General features: G+C 41.3%; 1 protein-coding gene and 1 pseudogene across 6 annotated transcripts in view; one reads left to right on the forward strand and one right to left on the reverse strand.

The window, feature by feature from the left end:
- The window catches only part of DMD (dystrophin), a 2,259,822-nt gene that overhangs the window by 188,967 nt on the left and 2,048,840 nt on the right, over nucleotides 1-22,015 (reverse strand). The window lies entirely within an intron of this gene.
- LOC309652587 (ferritin light chain pseudogene) lies at nucleotides 4,923-17,769 on the forward strand (annotated as a pseudogene). The gene has a single exon. The product of its transcript is annotated as a ferritin light chain pseudogene (transcript).

The raw sequence follows: 22,015 nt of genomic DNA on the forward strand, positions 1-22,015 counted from the left end.
ATCTGAGAACATGTAGATTTAAAAACGCTATCATTTCACCAAAGAAGACACACAGATGGCCAAGAGGCACATGAAAAGCTGCTCAACATCATTAATTATTAGAGAAATGCAAATCAAAACTACAATGAGGTATCACTTCACACTGGTCAGAATGGCCATCATCAAAAAATCTACAAACAATAAATGCTGGAGAGGGTGTGGAGAAAAGGGAACCCATCTGCACTGCTAGTGGGGCTGTAAATTGATACAGCCACTATGGAGAACAGTAGGGAGCTTCCTCAAAAAACTAAAAATAGAACTACCATACGACCCAGCAATCCCACTACTGGGCATATACCCTGAGAAAACCATAATTCAAAAAGAGTCATGTACCACAATGTTCACTGCAGCTCTATTTACAATAGCCAGGACACGGAAGCAACCTAAGTGTCCATCAACAGATGAATGGATAAAGAAGATGGGGCACATATATACAATGGAATATTACTCAGCCATAAAAAGAAACGAAATTGAGTTATTTGTAGTGAGGTGGATGGACCTAGAGTCTGTCATACAGAGTGAAGTAAGCCAGAAAGAGAAAAACAAATATTGTATATTAACGCATATATGTGGAATCTAGAAAAATGGTACAGATGAACCTATATGCAGGGCAGGAATAGAGACGTAGATGTAGAGAACGGACATGTGGACACAGTGGGGAAGGGGAGGGTGGGACGAACTGGGAGATTAGGTTTGACATAAATACACTACCATGTGTAAAATAGATAGCTAGTGGGAACCTGCTGTATAGCACAGGGAGCTCAGCTCGGTGTTCTGTGATGAACTAGATGGGTGGGATGGAGGGGTGGGAGGGAGGTCCAAGAGGGAGGGGATATAGATATACATATAGCTGATTCACTTCATTGTACAGCAGAAACTAACAACACTGTAAAGCAATTTTACTCCAATAAAAAAAATTTAAAAATTAAAAAATAAAATATACCACCAAGAAAAATTAAAATTAAATTAAATTAAATTAAAATTTAAAACTATCACCAGAAGAGTAAGGCATGGGAAGGCTTAGGTCTTTCTATGCTCATAAGATAAATTATATAAGTTTTCATAAAGAACTAGAACAGAGAAAAGGATGTCTTTGCAGATTTATTTTACAGAATAAGAATTTTTACATGGGAGCTATATGGTAATATCTGTTACGGAACAGTGGAAATCTGCCTCACAGTGCTCTGAAGCAAGAAAGGAAACTTTTCAGTTGGATTTCATCATTGTCACTGATCTTGACTACAAATGAAGAAGTCTAGTTACCCCAAGAAAGAGAAGTGGTAAACAGGTCATGTCCATAGTGCTTTACCATGGACAAATGTTTTTGGTCCACTCTTCTCAGAAAGGGGCAGAGGAACTGCATCGTTTTAGTGAATCTCTGCTCAAATTTCTGATATAGTTTAGAGTTTAACAGAAAAACAAAATGAAACAACCTCACCAACAGGGGACTGAGAAGCCAATGGGAGTAATGTGTAACAATTAATGTTATCTTGAGTAGAAAATAAAGAGACATGCTGAAAAAGCCTTCTGCCTGGTTCTGTCACAGTCCTGTTCCTTTCTGGCTGTCTAATTATTCCCTCTTGTGGACTGGCAGAAAGACAGGGGTCTCCCCTAAACTATACCTGAAAAAACTCATAAAACCATAAGATATAAGTTTCTTATTTCAAGGGGTCCACAGTCTCCTGAAAAAGTCTTAAACAAACACACAACCCAAATAACATGGACTATTGTTAAAGCAGACAGAGCCCTATGAGAACACAGAGCAATTAGCCTTATTGCCAAGATTAGCAGATGCCATCACACAAATGATGTAGGGTCTTGAGGGACGAGTAGGAGCTGACCAGGAGAGAAGTAGGAAAATGAAATTTGAAGTAGAGGGAAAAGCATGAGTAAAGCTCAAGATAAGAATACAAGTCAGAGCTGAGTAACTATGTGGCCAGAGGGGAAGGTCCATGGGAGGCAGGAGAGAGAGGTCTGTTTTCTCTATGTCATCCACATATGTCTGTGAATATGAGTTTTCATCACGTATTGGTGTTTTGTCTAGCAGAGTGGTTCTCAAACTTGAGCGAGCTTGAGAATCACCTGGAGGGCTTACTAAAACACAGGATGGATAGACTCATCTGCCGGAGGACAGACAGCAGAAGCAAGAAGAACTACAATCCTGCAGCCTGTGGAACAAAAACCACATTCACAGAAAGACAGACAAGATGAAAAGGCAGAGGGATATGTACCAGATGAAGGAACAAGATAAAACCCCAGAAAAACAACTAAATGAAGTGGAGATAGGCAACCTTCCAGAAAAAGAATTCAGAATAATGATAGTGAAGATGATCCAGGACCTCGGAAAAAGAATGGAGGCAAAGATCGAGAAGATGCAAGAAATGTTTAACAAAGACCTAGAAGAATTAAAGAACAAACAAACAGATATGAACAATACAATAACTGAAATGAAAACTACACTAGAAGGAATCAATAGCAGAATAACTGAGGCAGACGAACGGATAAGTGACCTGGAAGACAGAATGGTGGAATTCACTGCTGCGGAACAGAATAAAGAAGAAAGAATGAAAAGAAATGAAGACAGCCTAAGAGACCTCTGGGACAACATTAAATGCAACAACATTCGCATTATAGGGGTCCCAGAAGGAGAAGAGAGAGAGAAAGGACAAGAGAAAATATATGAAGATTACAGTCGAAAACTTCCCTAACATGGGAAAGGAAATAGCCACCCAAGTCCAGGAAGCGCAGTGAGTCCCATACAGGATAAACCCAAGGAGAAACACACCGAGACACATAGTAATCAAACTGGCAAAAATTAAAGACAAAGAAAAATTGTTGAAAGCAGCAAGGGAAAAATGACAAATAACTTACAAGGGAACTCTCATAAGGTTAACAGCTGATTTCTCAGCAGAAACTCTATAAGCCAGAAGGCAGTGGCATGATATACTTAAAGTGATGAAAGGGAAGAACCTACAAACAAGATTACTCTACCCGGCAAGGACCTCATTCAGATTCGATGGAGAAATCAAAAGCTTTACAGACAAGCAAAAGCTAAGAGAATTCAGCACCACCAAACCAGCTCTACAACAAATGCTAAAGGAACTTCTCTAAGTGGGAAACACAAGAGAAGAAAAGAACCTACAAAAACAAACCCAAAACAATTAAGAAAAAGGTCGTAGGAACATACATATGGATAATTACCTTAAACGTGAAAGGATTAAATGCTCCAACCAAAAGACACAGGCTTGCTGAATGGATACAAAAACAAGACCCATATATATGCTGTCTACAAGAGATCCACTTCAGACCTAGGGACACATACAGACTGAAAGTGAGAGGATGGAAAAAGATATTCCATGCAAATGGAAATCAAAAGAAAGCTGGAGGAGGAGCTTCACGATGGTGGAAGAATAAGACACGGAGATCACCTTCTTCCCCACAAATACATCAGAAATACATCTACATGTGGAACAACTCCTACAGATCACCTACTGAATGCCGGCAGAAGACCTCAGACCTCCCAAAAGGCAAGTAACTCCCCATGTACCTGGGTAGAGCAAAAGAAAAAAGAAGAAACAGAGAAAAAAGAATAGGGACGGGACCTGCACCTCTGGGAGGGAGCCGTGAAGGAGGAAAGGTTTCCACACACTAGGAAGCCCCTTCGCGGGCAGAGACTGCGGGTGGCAGAGGGGGGAAGCTTTGGAGCCACGGAGGAGAGCGCAGCCACAGGGGTGCGGAGGGCAAAGCGGAGAGATTCCCGCACGGAGGCTCGGCGCCGAGCAGCACTCACCAGCCCGAGAGGCTTGTCTGCTCACCCGCCAGGGCGGGTGGGGGTTGGGAGCTGAGGCTCGGGCTTCGGAGGTCGGATCGCAGGGAGAGGACTGGGGTTGGCTGTGTGAACACGGCCTGAAGGGGGCTAGTGCGCCACAGCTAGCCGGGAGGGAGTCCGGGAAAAGGTCTGGAGCTGCCGAAGAGGCACAAGACTTTTTCTTGCCTCTTTGTTTCCTGATGCGCAAGGAGAGGGGATTCAGAGCGCCGCTTAAAGGAGCTCCAGAGACGGGCTCAAGCCGCGGCTATCAGAGCAGACCCCAGAGACGGGCATGAGACGCTAAGGCCGCTGCTGCCGCCACCAAGAAGCCTGTGTGCGAGCACAGGTCACTCTCCACACCGCCCCTCCCGGGAACCTGTGCAGCCCACCACTGCCAGGGTCCCGTGATCCAGGGACAACTTACCCAGGAGAACGCACGGCGACCCTCAGGCTGGTGCAACGTCACGCCGGCCTCTGCCGCCGCAGGCTCACCCCACATCCGTACCCCTCCCTCCCCCCGGCCTGAGTGAGCCAGAGCCCCCGAAGCAGCTGCTCCTTTAACCCCGTTCTGTGTGAGCAAAGAACAGACGCCCTCAGGCGACCTACACGCAGAGGCGGATCCAAATCCAAAGCTGAACCCCGGGAGCTGTGCGAACAAAGAAGAGAAAGGGAAATTTCTCCCAGCAGCCTCAGGAGCAGCAGATTAAATCTCCACAATCAACTTGATATATGCTGCATCTGTGGAATACCTGAAGAGACAACGAATCATCCCAAATTGAGGAGGGGGACTTTGGGAGCAACAATATATATATATTTTTCCCTTTTTCTCTTTTTCCGTGGGGAGGACAGGCTCTTGGTGCTCCAGCCAGGCATCAGAGCTGTGCCTCTGAGGTGGGAGAGCCAAGTTCAGGACACTGGTCCACAAGAGACCTCCCAGCTCCACATAATATCAAACGGCGAAAATCTCCCAGAGATCTCCATCTCAACGCCAAGACCCAGCTCCACTCAACGACCAGCAAGCTACAGTGCTGGACACCCAATGCCAAACAACTAGCAAGACACGAACACAACCCCATCCATAAGCATAGAGGCTGCCTAAAATCATAATGAGGCCACAGACACCCCAAAACACACCACCAGACGTGGACCTGCTCACCAGAAAGACAAGGTCCAGCCTCATCCACCAGAACACAGGCACTAGTCCCCTCCACCAGGAAGCCCACACAACCCACTGAACCAACCTTAGCCACTGGGGGCAGACACCAAAAACAATGGGAACTACGAACCTGCAGCCTGCGAAAAGGAGACCACAAACACAGTAAGTTAAGCAAAATGAGAAGACAGAGAAACACACAGCAGATGAAGGATCAAGGCAAAAACACACCAGACCTAACAAATGAAGAGGAAATAGGCAGTCTACCTGAAAAAGAATTCAGAATAATGATAGTAAAGATGATCCAAAATCTTGGAAACAGAATGGAGAAAATACAAGGAACGTTAAACAAGGACCTAGAAGAACTAAAGAGCAAACAGAGATGAACAACACAATAAATGAAATTAAAAATTCTCTAGAAGGGATCAATAGCAGAATAACTGAGGCAGAAGAACAGATAAGTGACCTGGAAGATAAAATAGTGGAAATAACTACTGCAGAGCAGAATAAAGAAAAAAGAATGAAAAGAATTGAGGACAGTCTCAGAGACCTCTGGGACAACATTAAACGCACCAACATTCGAATTATAGGGGTCCCAGAAGAAGAAGAGAAAAAGAAAGGGACTGAGAAAATATTTGAAGAGATTATAGCTGAAAACTTCCCTAATATGGGAAAGGAAATAGTTAATCAAGTCCAGGAAGCACAGAGAGTCCCATACAGGATAAATCCAAGGAGAAACATGCCAAGACACATATTAATCAAACTATCAAAAATGAAATATAAAGAAAAAATATTAAAAGCAGCAAGGGAAAAAAAACAAATAACACATAAGGGAATCCCCATAAGGTTAACAGCTGATCTTTAAGCAGAAACTCTGCAAGCCAGAAGGGAGTGGCAGAACATATTTAAAGTGATGAAAGAGAAAAAGCTACAACCAAGATTACTCTACCCAGCAAGGATCTCATTCAGATTTGATGGAGAAATTAAAAGCTTTACAGACAAGCAAAAGCTAAGAGAATTCAGCACCACCAAACCAGCTCTACAACAAATGCTAAAGGAACTTCTCTAGGCAGGAAACACAAGAGAAGGAAAAGACCTACAATAATAAACCCAAAACAATTAAGAAAATGGTAATAGGAACACACATATCGAGAATTACCTTAAAGGTAAATGGATTAAATGCTCCAACCAAAAGACATAGACTGGCTGAATGGATCCAAAAACAAGATCTGTATATATGCTGTCTACAAGAGACCCACTTCAGACGTAGGGACACATACAGACTGAAAGTGAGGGGATGGAAAAAGATATTCCATGCAAATGGAAATCAAAAGCAAGCTGGAGTAGCAAGTCTCATACCAGACAAAATAGACTTTAACACAAAGACTATTACAAGAGACAAGGAAGGACACTACATAATGTTCAAGGGATCAACCCAAGAAGAAGATATAACAACTGTAAATATTTATGCACCCAACATAGGAGCACCACAATACATAAGGCAAATGCTAATAGCCATAAAAGGGGAAATCAACAGTAACACAATAATAGTACGGGACTTCAACACCCCACTTTCACCAAAGGACAGATCATACAAAATGAAAATAAATACGGAAACACAAGCTTTAAATGACACATTGAACAAGATGGACTTATTTGATATTTATAGGACATTCCACCCAAAAACAACAGAATACAGTTTCTTCTCAAGTGCTCAACGAACATTCTCCAGGCTAGATGGTATCTTGGGTCACAAATCAAGCCTTGGTAAATTTAACAAAACTGAAATCGTATCAAGTATCTTTTCCGACCACAACGCTATGAGACCAGATATCAATTACAGGAAAAAATCTGTAAGAAATACAATCACATGGAGGCTAAACAATACACTACTTAATAACCAAAAGATCACTGAAGAAATCAAAGAGGAAATCAAAAAATACCTAGAAAGAAATGACAATGAAAACACAATGACCCAAAACCTATGGGATGCAGCAAAAGCAGTTGTAAGAGGGAAGTTTATAGCTATACAAGCCTACCTTAAGAAACAAGAAACATCTCAAATAAACAACCTAACCTTACACCTAAAGCAATAAGAACAAAAAACCCCCAAAGTTAGCAGAAGGAAAGAAATCATAAAGATCAGATCAGAAATAAATGAAAAAGAAATGAAGGAAATGATAGCAAAGATCAATAGAACTAAAAGCTGGTTCTTTGAGAAGATAAACAAAATTGATAAACCATTAGCCAGACTCATCAAGAAAAAAAGGGAGAAGACTCAAATCAACAGAATCAGAAATAAAAAAGGAGAAGTAACAACTGACACTGTGGAAATGCAAAGGATCATGAAAGATTACTACAAGCAACTATATGCCAATAAAATGGACAACCTGGAAGAAATGGACAAATTCTTAGAAATGCACAACCTTCCGAGACTGAACCAGGAAGAAATAGAAAATATGAACAGACCAATCACAAGCACTGAAATTGAAACTGTGATTAAAAATCTTCCAACAAACAAAAGCCCAGGACCAGATGGCTTCACAGGCGAATTCTATCAAACATTTAGAGAAGAGCTAACACCTATCCTTCTCGAACTCTTCCAAAATATAGCAGAGGGAGGAACACTCCCACACTCATCCTATGAGGCCACCATCACCCTGATACCAAACCAGACAAAGATACACAGAAAGAAAACTACAGGCCAATATCACTGATGAACATAGATGCAAAAATCCTCAACAAAATACTAGCAAACAGAATCCAACAGCACATTAAAAGGATCATACACCATGATCAAGTGGGGTTTCTCCCAGGAATGCAAGGATTCTTCAATATACGCAAATCAATCAACGTGATACACCATATTAACAAATTGAAGGAGAAAAACCAGATGATCATCTCAATAGATGCAGTAAAAGCTTTTGACAAAATTCAACACCCATTTACGATAAAAACCCTCCAGAAAGTAGGCATAGAGGGAAATTTTCTCAACATAATAAAGGCCATATATGAAAAACCCACAGCCAACATCATCCTCAATGGTGAAAAACTGAAATCATTTCCACTAAGATCAGGAACAAGACAAGGTTGCACACTCTCACCACTATTATTCAACATAGTTTTGGAAGTTTTAGACACAGCAATCAGAGAAAAAAAAAGAAATAAAAGGAATCCAAATTGGAAAAGAAGAAGTAAAGCTGTCACTGTTTGCAGATGACATGATACCATACATAGAGAATCCTAAAGATGCTACCAGAAAACTACTAGAGCTAATCAATGAATTTGGTAAAGTAGCAGGATACAAAATTAATGCACAGAAATCTCTTGCATTCCTATATACTAATGATGAGAAATCTGAACGTGAAATTAAGAAAACACTCCCATTTACCACTGCAACAAAAAAAATAAAATATCTAGGAATAAACCTACCTAAGGAGACAAAAGACCTGTATGCAGAAAATTCTAAGACACTGATGAAAGAAATTAAAGATGATACAAATAGATGGAGAGATATACCATGTTCTTGGATTGGAAGAATCAACATTGTGAAAATGACTCTACTACCCAAAACAATCTACAGATTCAATGCAATCCTTATCAAACTACCACTGGCATTTTTCACAGAACTGGAACAAAAAATTTCACAATTTGTATGGAAACACAAAAGACCCCGAATAGCCAAAGCAATCTTGAGAAAGAAAAACAGGGCTGGAGGAATCAGACTCCCTGACTTCAGACTATACTACAAAGCTACAGTAATCAAGACAGTATGGTACTGGCACAAAAACAGAAATATAGCTCAATGGAACAGGATAGAAAGCCCAGAGATAAACCCACGCACATATGGTCACCTTATCTTTGATAAAGGAGACAAGAATATACAGTGGAGAAAAGACAGCCTCTTCAATAAGTGGTGCTGGGAAAACTGGACAGCTACATGTAAAAGAATGAAATGAGAACACTTTGTAACACCATACACAAAAATAAACTGAAAATGGATTAAAGACCTAAACGTAAGGCCACACAACATCAAACTCTTAGAGGAAAACATAGACAGAATACTCTATGACATAAATCACAGCAAGATCCTTTTAGACCCACCTCCTAGAGAAATGGAAATAAAAACAAAAATAAACAAATGGGACCCAATGAAACTTCAAAGCTTTTGCACAGCAAAGGAAACCGTAAACAAGACGAAAAAACAACCCTCAGAATGGGAGAAAATATTTGGAAATGAATCAACAGACAAAGGATTAATCTCCAAAATATATAAACAGCTCATGCAGCTCAATATTAAAGAAACAAACAACCCAATCCAAAAATGGGCAGAAGACCTAAATAGATGTTTCTCCAAAGAAGACATACAGATGGCCAAGAAGCACATGAAAAGATGCTCAACATCACTAATTATTAGAGAAATGCAAATCAAAACTACAATGAGATATCACCTCACACCAGTTAGAATGGGCATCATCAGAAACTCTACAAACAACAAATGCTGGAGAGGGTGTGGAGAAAAGGGAACCCTCTTGCACTGTTGGTGGGAATGTAAATGGATACAGCCACTATGGAGAACAGTATGGAGGTTCCTTAAAAAACTAAAAATAGAATTACCATATGATCCAGCAATCCCACTCCTGGGCATATACCCAGAGAAAACCATAATTCAAAAAGACACATGCACCCCAATGTTCACTGCAGCACTATTTACAATAGCCAGGTCATGGAAGTATCCTAAATGCCCATCGACAGGAGAATGGATAAAGAAGATGTGGTACATATATACAATGGAATATTACTCAGCCATAGAAAGGAACGAAATTGGGTCATTTGTTGAGACGTGGATGGATCTAGAGACTGTCATACAGAGTGAAGTAAGTCAGAAAGAGAAAAACAAATATCGTATATTAACGCATATATGTGGAACCTATAAAAATGGTACAGATGAACCGGTTTGCAGGGCAGAAATTGAGACACAGATGTAGAGAACAAACGTATGGACACCAAGGGGGGAAAGCCGCAGGGTGGTGGGGGTAGTGGTGTGATGAATTGGGAGATTGGGATTGACATGTATACACTGATGGGTATAAAATGGATGACTAATAAGAACCTGCTGTATAAAAAAATAAATAAAATTAAATTACAAAAAAACAATAACAAAAAAAACACAGGCTGCTGGGTCCCAACCCTGGAGTTCACGATTATGTGGGTCTGGAGGGGCGCTCAAGAATTTGCACTCTAACAATTTCCCAGGTGACATTGACACTGCTACTCTAGGGATCACCCTTTGAGAATTAACCACTGGTCTAGCATAATGGTCCTTAATCTCCTGGAGGTCATGAATGCCTTTGTGAAAATGATGGATCCTCTCCTGAGAAACCTGCACAAATATTCATAAACACAAAATATGACCGATAAGTTCATGGGCTTCTGAGACCCACTAAGAGGGACTGGAGAGCAGTAGCCTACCTCTACCTCCAAGAAATACAATGAATTAATGAAGACAACATATCTTTCAAGTACCATTTTAACAGAAAACTCTCAGGAAAAAGAACACATCAAAAATGTCACTAAAGGGCTTCCCTGGTGGCCCAGTGGTTAAGAATCCGCTTCCCAATGCAGGGGACACGAGTTTGAGCCCCGGTCCGGGAAGATCCCACATGCCGCGGAGCAACTAAGCCCGTGCGCCACAACTACTGAGCCCGCACGCTCTAGAGCCCGTGCTCTGCAACGAGAGAAGCCACCGCAATGAGAAGCCCGCGCACCGCAACGAAGAGTAGCCCCGCTCGCCGCAGCTAGAGAAAGCCCGCGCGCAGCAACGAAGACCCAACGCTGCCAAAAATAAACAAATAAAAGAAATTTATTTTTTAAAAAGTCTCTAAAATGTGATTTTTGCTTACTTATGCATCTTGGAATTAGTCATAGTGATCTCAGGCACAAAATGACTAGATTTGGGGAAGGGGGCACACCAAAAGGCAGCCCTTGAGGGCTAGAAGGAAATTCCTGTCACTCTAACCACATTCAAGTAATCTGGCCCTTTCCCATTTTGCCCTGCCATCCGCTTGGGAAATAAATATCAAATAAAAGAGGGGTTGGTGGGGAACATGACGGAAAAGGGGGGGGGGCATTCGGCCAGGGGCCTGGGGAAAGACACGGAAGTTGGTACCTCTGGGAAAGCGTAGCTATGGCTCTAGGATCTCTGTCCAGTACCTCAGTGAACCAGTTCAAGATTGAAGAAAGAGATAATTAAGAATGTGCTTAAAAGGAAACCAAATCGGTTGTGCTACACAATGATATGAGACAATGCCTGTTGGAGAGAAAGAACATTTTGACTTCACACTTTACCTAAGAATCTTCCTCACATGCCTTCCGTAACCCAGCAGTATAGATATTTTTAAATGACTCTGAAAAGAAAGCAGAGGTGCAAGGAAAGCCATCGTTCCTTTAAAGCATCTCAGGTCTACTCTGCCTACATGCATGAAGTCAGGAACATGAGGCAAATATTGTATTATTCATCTTGGCTACTACAAATTCAAGTGATGGCTCTGAGGCTGGGAAACAAAGGCCCGCTGAGCTGGAAAGCAGAACTCTGCCTTCAGCTTCTCGAAGAAGTGATAGCGCTACAGGCAAAGCTCCCTGTAATCATCTGGGGGAAATACACCTCTGAGTCAAAGAAGATTTTCTGCTACTGCACGGACTGTTTTGCCTAAAGCCAGGAAAACTCTGTCTGATGATAACGTTTTAGCTGCCGATTCGTCTCCTCTGTCTTCGATTCCTCTCAGCAAACTTTTATTGGGTCTCATCATGGGCACATTTACAGAGCAATTTCCATGATGATAAAATCTCTTCAAATGAGATTTAAAATGTAATTAAAGGGCAGATTTGATGTGGTAAAGGCGTTGCTGTGCAGTGGCCATACATCATCGTGCCATAGAGCGCTCATTCAGCTAGCCTATGGCACGACCCCAATTTTGCTCTGGTAAGATTACATGTCCTTGTTTCATGATAATGGCTTGATTAGGGAAAATAAAAAAAAAAGATAAAACAGCCTCTTTATTGGAGAGACAAGTCCATGAATATGAGTTAGATTTTTGTGCCCTCCTCCATTCATTCTATATCTTAGACTTCAGAGGCTGCAAGAAACTCCTCGGATACGGAGGCGAACACTGACAAACTGACAGGTGAAAGCTGGAAGGATCTGCTTGCCTGGAGAAGTGGATCTCCGTAAATCCTAGGGCCTGTTCTCATGGTTTTAAGGGCAATCGCTTGAAAAGTGGAAACTACAGGTTATAGCTCCCTGAATGGATGAATGCTTGCTTCTGGAAAACTGCGTGGAGCCTGAGAAAGCAAGAAAATATTCCTTGAGCAGTCCATTTTTGAAACCTCAAAACTAACTGAGATTATTCTTCGCTATAAAATCAATATGATTTTAAGCTTTGGAATTTCCCAAACCCCCAAATATGTGGCCTACCCAGATCCACAATCATAAGTATCCTCAATCATGGTATTTACCAAATGATATGAAATGATTTTTTACTGGGCTACTGGTTTATATTCTGACAGCCAATCATATAATATGATATGGAAATCATATTTTTTTAACACGCAGGGCAAAACAAAACTTTCAAAAGATCAGATTTCAGATCTAATGTCACAGTTAAATAATAGGTCGGAGGCACTCAGAAGAGGATTTGGGCCTTTTAAACACTATATGTTCATTACCTTCTCTTTTCAACATATCATGATATTCACAGGAAAAAAAATGCCATATACTGCCTGAGTTATACAGAGCACTGAGAGTTTCACTAATTTTTTTCTGTGCTCCTCTCTTTGCCTAAGTGAAATATTCCTTTGGGAACAACACTTTGCCTATGGAATCAAATTTATCTTTGTGATACTGGGAGTTACAAAATAACTCATGTGTTTTAAAGTATCATTAAATGTATGGAATTAAATAATAATTAGTAAACATAATTTGAGGGTCTTTAATTTAAGGATGATGACAAATTCTTGTCAAATAGTAATCATGCTTTTAAGTGTAATAATGTTTTCATAGACAAGAGTAAGATACTAGCAAAAATAACATACATTTTTGAAGAGAAAATGGCGACTGTATCTTCCAAATAAAAGCAACTTATACGTCTCTTTAGTCCAAAAAAAAAAAAAAAGCTCACAAGTTAATCTACAAGTTTCACCTCCCTTATTGAAGATGCAAGGCCTATTTTCAATTTGCTTTAATAGCAAACAATTCATGGAAAGTTTGATTTCACTATAACAATAACCTCTTTTAGCCAAATAACCCTTGTCAACCCCTGGATAAAATTTTCTGCCAAAGAATTCCCCTACTTCCCACTCACCACCAGAGATAAAAGGATTGAAGAGACAGCACCATTCTCTGTAGGACTGTTTGCTTGCACTCACTCAGTCAGCCAAGCTTCCACTGCCTGATTGCATTGCCATGGAAAGTCCTACAGGATAACTTGGAGAGCAGCTACCTCTATTACTTCTCCAAACATCCCACTGCTTCCAATTACCACTGATTTTCTGTTATTATCAGTAGCCTTGAAACTTAGAACTATCCAACTGTTTTAAATGCAGAAGAGAAAATCCTAGGCAAAACGGGGAAGAAAAAAGAGTTTCCATGTTTCTGAAGAGTGGCATTGTGCCTGCGTGATTGTTTTTCATCAGTTTTGACTTCTCAGAGAGGCAGTATTTCTTTTCATTTATTTCTCTAGGCTGACATTTCTTTTCACTAAATAGTTAATGAGCATGGTGCAAATCTGGCATTCTTCCTTTTGACATCTTTACTCATGAAATAAGTAAAAGCAGTCCCCAACTTACAAAGAGTTCTGTAACCAAAAGTCATTTGCAAGTCAATGGTTCAGAGCCCAAAATTCAAATTTCCACAGAAACAACAGCTATGTATGTTTGGCACCAGGATAGTCACGGCTATTTGATCTCAAACATGGATGATCTAAGTCATTCTGATAGCACTACTTTGGGTTCTGTGATTTGAGAAGCATACATCTTTTGGGGTACAAAAGGGAATGAAGTATGAAAAGAAAATATCTCTCTTTGAATCCTGACTCCGCCCAATGCAAAACAGTAAGCAAAAGACATCTGAGATGGGCATGAACGAAATGGGCATGTACCTGTCATTCTACCTCCTGGTGCCTGGTCATCTCTACCCCCCATATTTCCTCAGGTCCCTAATAATCCTTCTTTCCTACCTGTTAAAAACTGCACTCCCAGAGCACAGTCCGACCACTTTCACGTTCTGGGAGATTTTTACCTTTTAAAAAGAGGAAGCTGGCAGTGCGCTCGGCGGTCCCCCGATCTGTCTCTTGCTTCATCAGTGTTTGGACGGAACAGACCCAGGGATGCCCTTTGCTCCAGCCTCCGACCACCCTCCAACCTTTTTTCCAGTTGCGACCTTCGCAATTAGCCAGTCAGCTATCCTTGGTCACCGGGACCGCCAGCACCATATTGTGAGCTTAACGCCGTATTACCGATCCACCACGAGCTCCCAGATTCGTCAGAATGATTCCCCCGAGGTGGAGGCCGCCGTCAACCGCCTGGTCAACATGCACCTGCGGGCCTCGCGCACCTACCTCTCTCTGGGCTCCTGTTTCCACCGCCACGACGCGGCTCTGGAGGGCCTGGGCCGCTTTCTCCGCGAAGTGCCCGAGGGGAAGCGTGAGGACGCCCAGCGCCTCTTGAAAATGCAGAAACAGCGCCGCAGCCACGCCCTCTTCCAGGACGTGCAGAAGCGTCTCAGGATGAGCGGGGTGAAACCCAGGACGCTGTGGAAGCCGCCATTATCATGGAGAAGAACCTGAACCAGGCCCCTGTGGACCTGCACGCCCTGGGCTCTGCCCGCGCAGACCCCCGCCTCTGGGACTTCCCGGAGAGCCGCCTCCTAGATGAGCAGGTGAAACTCATCCAGAAGATGCGCGATCACCTGACCAACCTCCGCAGGCCGGCCGGTCCCCAGGCGGGGCTGGGCGAGTCCCTCGTCGAAAGGCTCACCCTCCAGCACGACTAGGAGCCTCCGGAGCCCAGCGGCCTTTGAGGAGCCCCTCTGGCGTCAGGGCTTCTGCCTGAAGCCCCTCTCTGCAGCCACTAGGCAGCTTTTTAACCACCCTGGAGCGCTCTCCTAAGCCTTGGACCAAATGGAAACAATAAAGCTTTTTGCAGCAAAAAAAAAAAAAAAAAAGAGGAAGCTGAGTTAAACCAAATGAATCTCAAATTGGTAGAATTTCAGAGAGTTTCAGAATGCAAAGTGAAATATTCAGATGGTAGCAAAAGTGTCTGGGGGCAGAAAGGCTTCAGCCATTCTTGCTAGGAAATCTACAATACATTGGTTAATACTACGGATTGGCTCACTCAAACCTCTACACTACCCTCCATCCATTGAGCAGGTTGGAAATTAAAAACCTCATTTGCCAGACTTCCACGCAGCTAGGGTTCTGGATATGAATTAGGTTTTAATAAGTTAGGGTTGTCAGATAAAATACAGGGTGCCCAGTTAAACGCGAATTTCAGATAAACAATGGATTTTTTCTTAGTGTAAGTATGTTGAATGCATTGTTTTTGTTTGCTAAATCTGGCAACCTTACATCAATAGATGTATCTGTGAGTGATTTAGAAGGTGGAAGTAGGGTCTTGGCCATCTCCCTGCCCCTTTTGGCTGTTTCTGTCGGCTAGTTTAGTCACAGAAGCATGAGATTTCCCATATCATATTTCCTAAGTGAATTCTCCAGCTTCCTGGTTGAAGAAAGGCAGTTGCTAACAGGAGCTACAAAAGTGGTAGCTTCTAGATCTCAACTTCCTGAATCTTAGTTCACAGTTACAGAGTATGTTCTTAAATTCATTGCTTCAGTGGTACTTCAGAGATGGTAGTTCCCTAGGGGATCAGTTCTATCTGGCTTTAGAATTCTGTGCTGGAAGGCAGGGCTAAAATCTGCTCCTTCAGCCTTTCCAAAGATTTAGTATGCAGCTAATCCTCTGTACTAAACCATTCTCTGATTATCATACCTAGAGTACCTTCTTTTTTCTGAAGTGAACTCTGACCCTCAGAGCCAGTTTCTCTATTTGTTTCTAGTACTGGCAGTACCTTCCTTTAGTCAAAGGAAGTCTGTAGCCTTAAACATCTACAAACAATAAAACTCTATGGTTTTCTCAACATGGCTCTTTGTCACAGCCATGTGATCTCCCAACAAAGGGCGGTAGGAAGTGAGGCAGGCAGAGGGATTTGTATCTCTGGATTAATGTCTTATTTGTAAAGAAAATACTTTACAAGATACTTTAGGTTGTGGCAACACATTAAAATAGCCACACATTATGTCATCATTCTTTACAATAATCTCACCATTATTTTCCTTATCTCTTGTTCCTCATATCTAGATGTCAAATTTACACTGACAACATATTTGATGCCTAGGGAAAAGATCTGAGTCAACAGTTTCATAACATGATGTTCTATTAATTAAACATGATACACTGACATTAAACCTCCCAAAAAAAGAATATCACAAACTTGTTTCATATTTAAGTCATGGGGAGGAGTGAAGAGATACTAAGGAAAGACGGTGAGCTTGCAGGCCTGGCTCACACATGTGAGGTGAGCTCTGGAGAAGCGAGCTTACCTCTGTGCTGTCAGCACCTGGCACAGTGCTTAGCACATACTAGGCACTCAATAAATTGAGCTGAATTTTTAAATCATGTAGCTGCATTCACCTACTCTGCATATGTCTCATGCATAATTTCATTTCTTAAAAGTACCAAGTTCCAACATCAGGAGACACAGACATGGCAAGCACTGACCATCTCTGGAGGTCAAGGTTTTCTACTTGTGTGTCCATGTAAAAGGGTGACTCTCTAGTTTATTGTCCAAACGAGAATACTTTTGAGAGTATATGGGGGTGCTATTAATAATGACATGAGAATAACAGGCATAAACTGGGACTGTCCTGGGAAAAGCAGGATGGGTAAATTTACAGCCATCAGTAAAGCGGGAAAAATGTCCTAAGTCCTTATGCTTTTTCACTATCAGCTGAGGCAGCCTTTCTTCCTACTCATTCTCTCCAAGCAACAAAAGGTCTGTGACAGGATGTTTCCTTCCTGCCTGGGGTTCACTGAGGGTGGTGAATTGATCCCTGTGGCTGTTTCTCACATTTAGGGAATGACAGGCAGAGAAAGGCCAGAGGTTCGGGCAACGGTGTGTGCACTCAGGTGTCTCCTCACCATGCGGAGTGGACACCTTCAGCTCTGTTTTCTATGGGAAGGAAAATAAAAAGAGGGCCAATAACAAAATGCCCTTCAAAGAAAACATTTTGTGAGCCTGTGTGTAGCAGAGATAAGAACTAGGACACTGTCAAGAGGAAGATCCTAGAATAGCTTCTTGAAAGAAAGATCTTTTATTTTTTTTTAAAAAAGGAATATAAGTGAATGTTGCTACAACATCTATTGTGTATCATCTGCCATATTCCTCTTAGCAAATGAACATCAGAGTTTCTGCATTTGTCAGCAATGCAAACTGGAAAGAATTCACTTTCTTGAAATTTACTTTGAATTCTCCTTTATGGAGAAATAATTCATTCCATACACATTTCATACTTGACATGTAATAAATACCAAGTTTACATCTACAAAAATGGCTTTGAGGGGCTCCCATGTCAATCAAAAGTTTCTCCCAAGACATTTCTATGCATATCTAAGGAGAACAGGGAGGTAAAAAAAAAAAAAAAAAAAAGAAAAACAAAAACCAAGAACATGAACGACAAAATTCAGGATTTTGATTCATAAGTCATGGATCAAGAATTGGTTTACCATAGGTGCATGGGGAGGCAAAGATATACAATGGAGAAAAGACAGTCTCTTAAGTAAGTGGTGCTGGGAAAACTGGTCAGCTACATGTAAAAGAATGAAATGAGAACACTCCCTAACACCATACACAAAAATAAACTCAAAATGGATTAGAGACCTAAATATAAGACCGGACGCTATAAAACTCTTAGAGGAAAACATAGGAAGAACACTCTTTGACATAAATCACAGCAACGTCTTTTTTGATCCACCTCTTAGAGTAATGGAAATAAAAACAAAAATAAACAAATGGGACCTAATGAAACTTCAAAGCTTTTGCACTGCAAAGGAAACCATAAACAAGACGAAAAGACAACCCTCAGAATGGGAGAAAATGTTCGCAAACGAATCAACGGACAAAGGATTAATCTCCAAAATATATAAACAGCTCATGCAGCTCAATATTAAAGAAACAAACAACCCAATCCAAAAATGGGCAGAAGACCTAAACAGACGTTTCTCCAAAGAAGACATACAGATGGCCAAGAAGCACATGAAAAGCTGCTCAACATCACTAATTATTAGAGAAATGCAAATCAAAACTACAATGAGGTATCACCTCACACCAGTTAGAATGGGCATCATCAGAAAATCTACAAACAACAAATGCTGGAGAGGGTGTGGAGAAAAGGGAACCCTCTTGCACTGTTGGTGGGAATGTAAATGGATACAGCCACTATGGAGAACAATATGGAGGTTCCTTAAGAAACTAAAAATAGAATTACCATATGATCCAGCAATCCCACTACAGGGCATATACCCAGAGAAAACCATAATTCAAAAAGACACATGCACCCCAATGTTCATTGCAGCACTATTTACAATAGCCAGGTCATGGAAGCAACCTAAATGCCCATCGACAGGAGAATGGATAAAGAAGATGTGGTACATATATACAATGGAATATTACTCAGCCATAAAAAGGAACGAAACTGAGTCATTTGTTGAGACGTGGATGGATCTAGAGACTGTCATACAGAGTGAAGTACGTCAGAAAGAGAAAAACAAATATCGTATATTAACGCATATATGTGGAACCTAGAAAAATGGTACAGATGAACCGGTTTGCAGGGCAGAAGTTGTGACACAGATGTAGAGAACGTATGGACACCAAGGGGGGAAAACCGCGGTGGGGTGGGGATGGTGGTGTGCTGAATTGGGCGATTGGGATTGACATGTATACACTGATGGGTATAAAACTGATGACTAATAAGAACGTGCAGTATAAAAAAACAAAAAAAACAACTAATACTAAACTTTCTTTGGGTGATTTGTATGGAAATATGTTAATATAAATGTTTCAGACATTACATGAAATTTCTAAAAATCTTATATGTTCTGGTATAATGTTATAAGTCATAATTCTAGTTATTACTTTAAAATGTATATCTCAGAAACAACTTAAAAAAAAAAAAGAATTGGTTTAAATTCAAAGTCCCTGATCATAGAACTTCAAAGAGATATGGCAAATTATACACATCAGCCTTTTCCTTTTGAAAAAAAGCAGAGAGAAGACAGTGCAATGGAAACCTCCTGCTAGTCTGGTTGCTCCTGAGGGCAGGAACCGTATCTGCCTTGCTCACTGCTGTATCTCCAGCTTCCAGGATGGGAGTTGGCATGCAGCGGCTTTTGTTTTCAACAGAGTTATCAAATAAACCATTGGATAAATTAATGAATGGATCAGTTATGTAAGAAGTCAAGTAACTGCAGAACATCAAAGAAGGTTGATAATGAGAGTCAAGGAGTTGGTCACCTTGGCATGTCATAGACCGTAGGGAACCTTGCTAGCAGTCCAGTTTACTGTATGATTGTCTTAACCATTTTTTTCCTCCAGTTTTCCAAGTCACAGCAGTTCTCCTCACTTCCCCTGGTATGATGGTAGGATTATCATTTGCCATTCTCCATCCATCCATTCATTCATTCTACAAATAAACACTGAACACTCGCCAGGTGCCCAGCCCCAAGATGAACTTGACAGACACGGTCCCAGCCCGGGCTAAGGTTTTTCTCTTTTAAAGGAATAATATCATGGTTTAGATCAGGTACTCTGAATACAAAGCACCGTGAAAGCCGGACAACTCTTAACGCAGCAGAGATTCTAGGACATGACGAACAAACCTGAGAGAATCTTTTTTAATTTAACACTTAGAAAATCAGCTAAAGGGTAAAACTGTTTGCACAGAAAACGACACCATTTAAGAGGAGATTGAGTAATTACTGGGTTCTTTTGATTAGGTAGAAAACCTATCCTGGGAGTTAAAATCTCAAGGTAGACTTTTCTTGGCCTATTTACCTGTTTGGACTAGCCACATGGTCCTAAATTAATGACATAATTAAAAACTATTCTTCTCTACCAGAACCCCTCACCTTATGCAAGGTAGCTTTGGGGCCTAGGATTAATAATAACAAACAAGCCAACAAACCAGAAATCAAAATTTATTTTGCAGTATCTTTTATCAGATTTCATGGACATTGGCGTATATTTAATTTTTAAAAAATTAGGGAGGGCTTCCCTGGTGGCGCAGTGGTTGAGAATCTGCCTGCCAATGCAGGGGACACGGGTTCGAGCCCTGGTCTGGGAAGATCCCACGTGCCGCGGAGCAACTGGGCCCGTGAGCCACAACTACTGAGCCTGAGCGTCTGGAGCCTGTGCCCCGCAACAAGAGAGGCCGCGATAGTGAGTGGCCCCCACTTGCCGCAACTGGAGAAAGCCCTCACACAGAAACAAAGACCCAACACAGCCAAAAATAAAAATAATAAATAAATAATAAATAAAAAATTAAAAAAAAATTAGGGAAAGTTTAAATTGGGGAGGTGAGAAAAAAAGAAGGAAAAGAAAGAGATGGAAATAAGTACAAGGAAGATTCTGAAACAGTTTTCATAAACTTAGAAGCAATGAAATGGACTTAAAGCTGCAAACAAAAAGAATTTCATTGCTCACTGATTCTGTAGCCAACACTTTCTCTAATATCCCAGAGCAGCTATTTCAAATTGCCGCTCTCCTTGAATCTCAGACTCTATCCCCATCACTCCGCATTTAACTACTGTTTCCACTTCAATGAGACACATAAATTCAATAGAAGGACCCTATCTTAAGCTTTCACCTAACAGAAGTACCAGCAACTACACCTATTCTTCCCTCCACCCCTGCAGCTACAATAGAAGATGTGCCTTCATTCCTATCTGAGGTTACTGGGTATCCCTCATTTCTTCTGCATCCTCAACCTCTCCCTCTCTACTGTCTCCTTCCCACAGGAGGGGCAGATGCACAAGCCCCTCCTGTCTTAAGACCATGCTCTTCTTCTTGCCCCTATGTCCATCTTCTGTTATTATGGTCTTTCTCTTTTCCCATCACAGCTACAAGTCTTGAAAGACTTGCTTTACCTTTGCTCCTTGATTTTCTCAGTTCCCAATCATGTCTCAACCCACTGTAATCTTGGTTCTCTATTTACCACTGAGTAATTACTGGGTTCTTCAAAATCAACAGTGAAATTACTCACATCAAGGTTATCAGTACCCACCGTGTTGCTAAATTAATGGAATATTTTTTGGTCTTATCTTTTACGTCTCTTTCATAGTACTTGACAAACCTGAATGCTACGTTTTTTTGAAAGCCTCTCTTCCCTTGGATTCTGTGACATCACACGCACCTGGTTTGTCTCCTACTGAATTGCTAATTTCCCTGTCTCCGCTGCAAGTTTATTTTTCTCTGCTTATCCCTGAAATGCTGGTGTTTTTCTGGGTTTACTCCTGGGCCTTTTCTTCTTCTCTATCTACAAACTTTTCCCTAAACCATTTCAAACCCTTGCAAGGTTTTAATCCCTATATACTGACAAAATCCAATTAAATTGCTCTAGCTCAGAACTTTTTCCATAGGTATAGCTCACACACCCAGCTACCTGGCCATATCCATTTGTATGTTCCATGGGCAACTCAAACTCAACACTTGCAAGGCTGAACTCAATACCACCCCTCCTGTTTCAGCACCCTCCATCTCCTTCAAACAGACTCCATTTCTTTTGCAAAGGGTTTGGAAGAAAGGTATCACCATCTACCTGATTGTTCGAATTAGATGTCTGACTTAACTCTTCCCTTCAACTCACCTACCATAATCTAACAATCGTAATAGCATCAACTCTACCCTT

The sequence above is a fragment of the Balaenoptera physalus genome, assembly GCF_965194825.1.
Source record: "Balaenoptera physalus genome assembly, chromosome: X".
Taxonomy (NCBI): domain Eukaryota; kingdom Metazoa; phylum Chordata; class Mammalia; order Artiodactyla; family Balaenopteridae; genus Balaenoptera; species Balaenoptera physalus.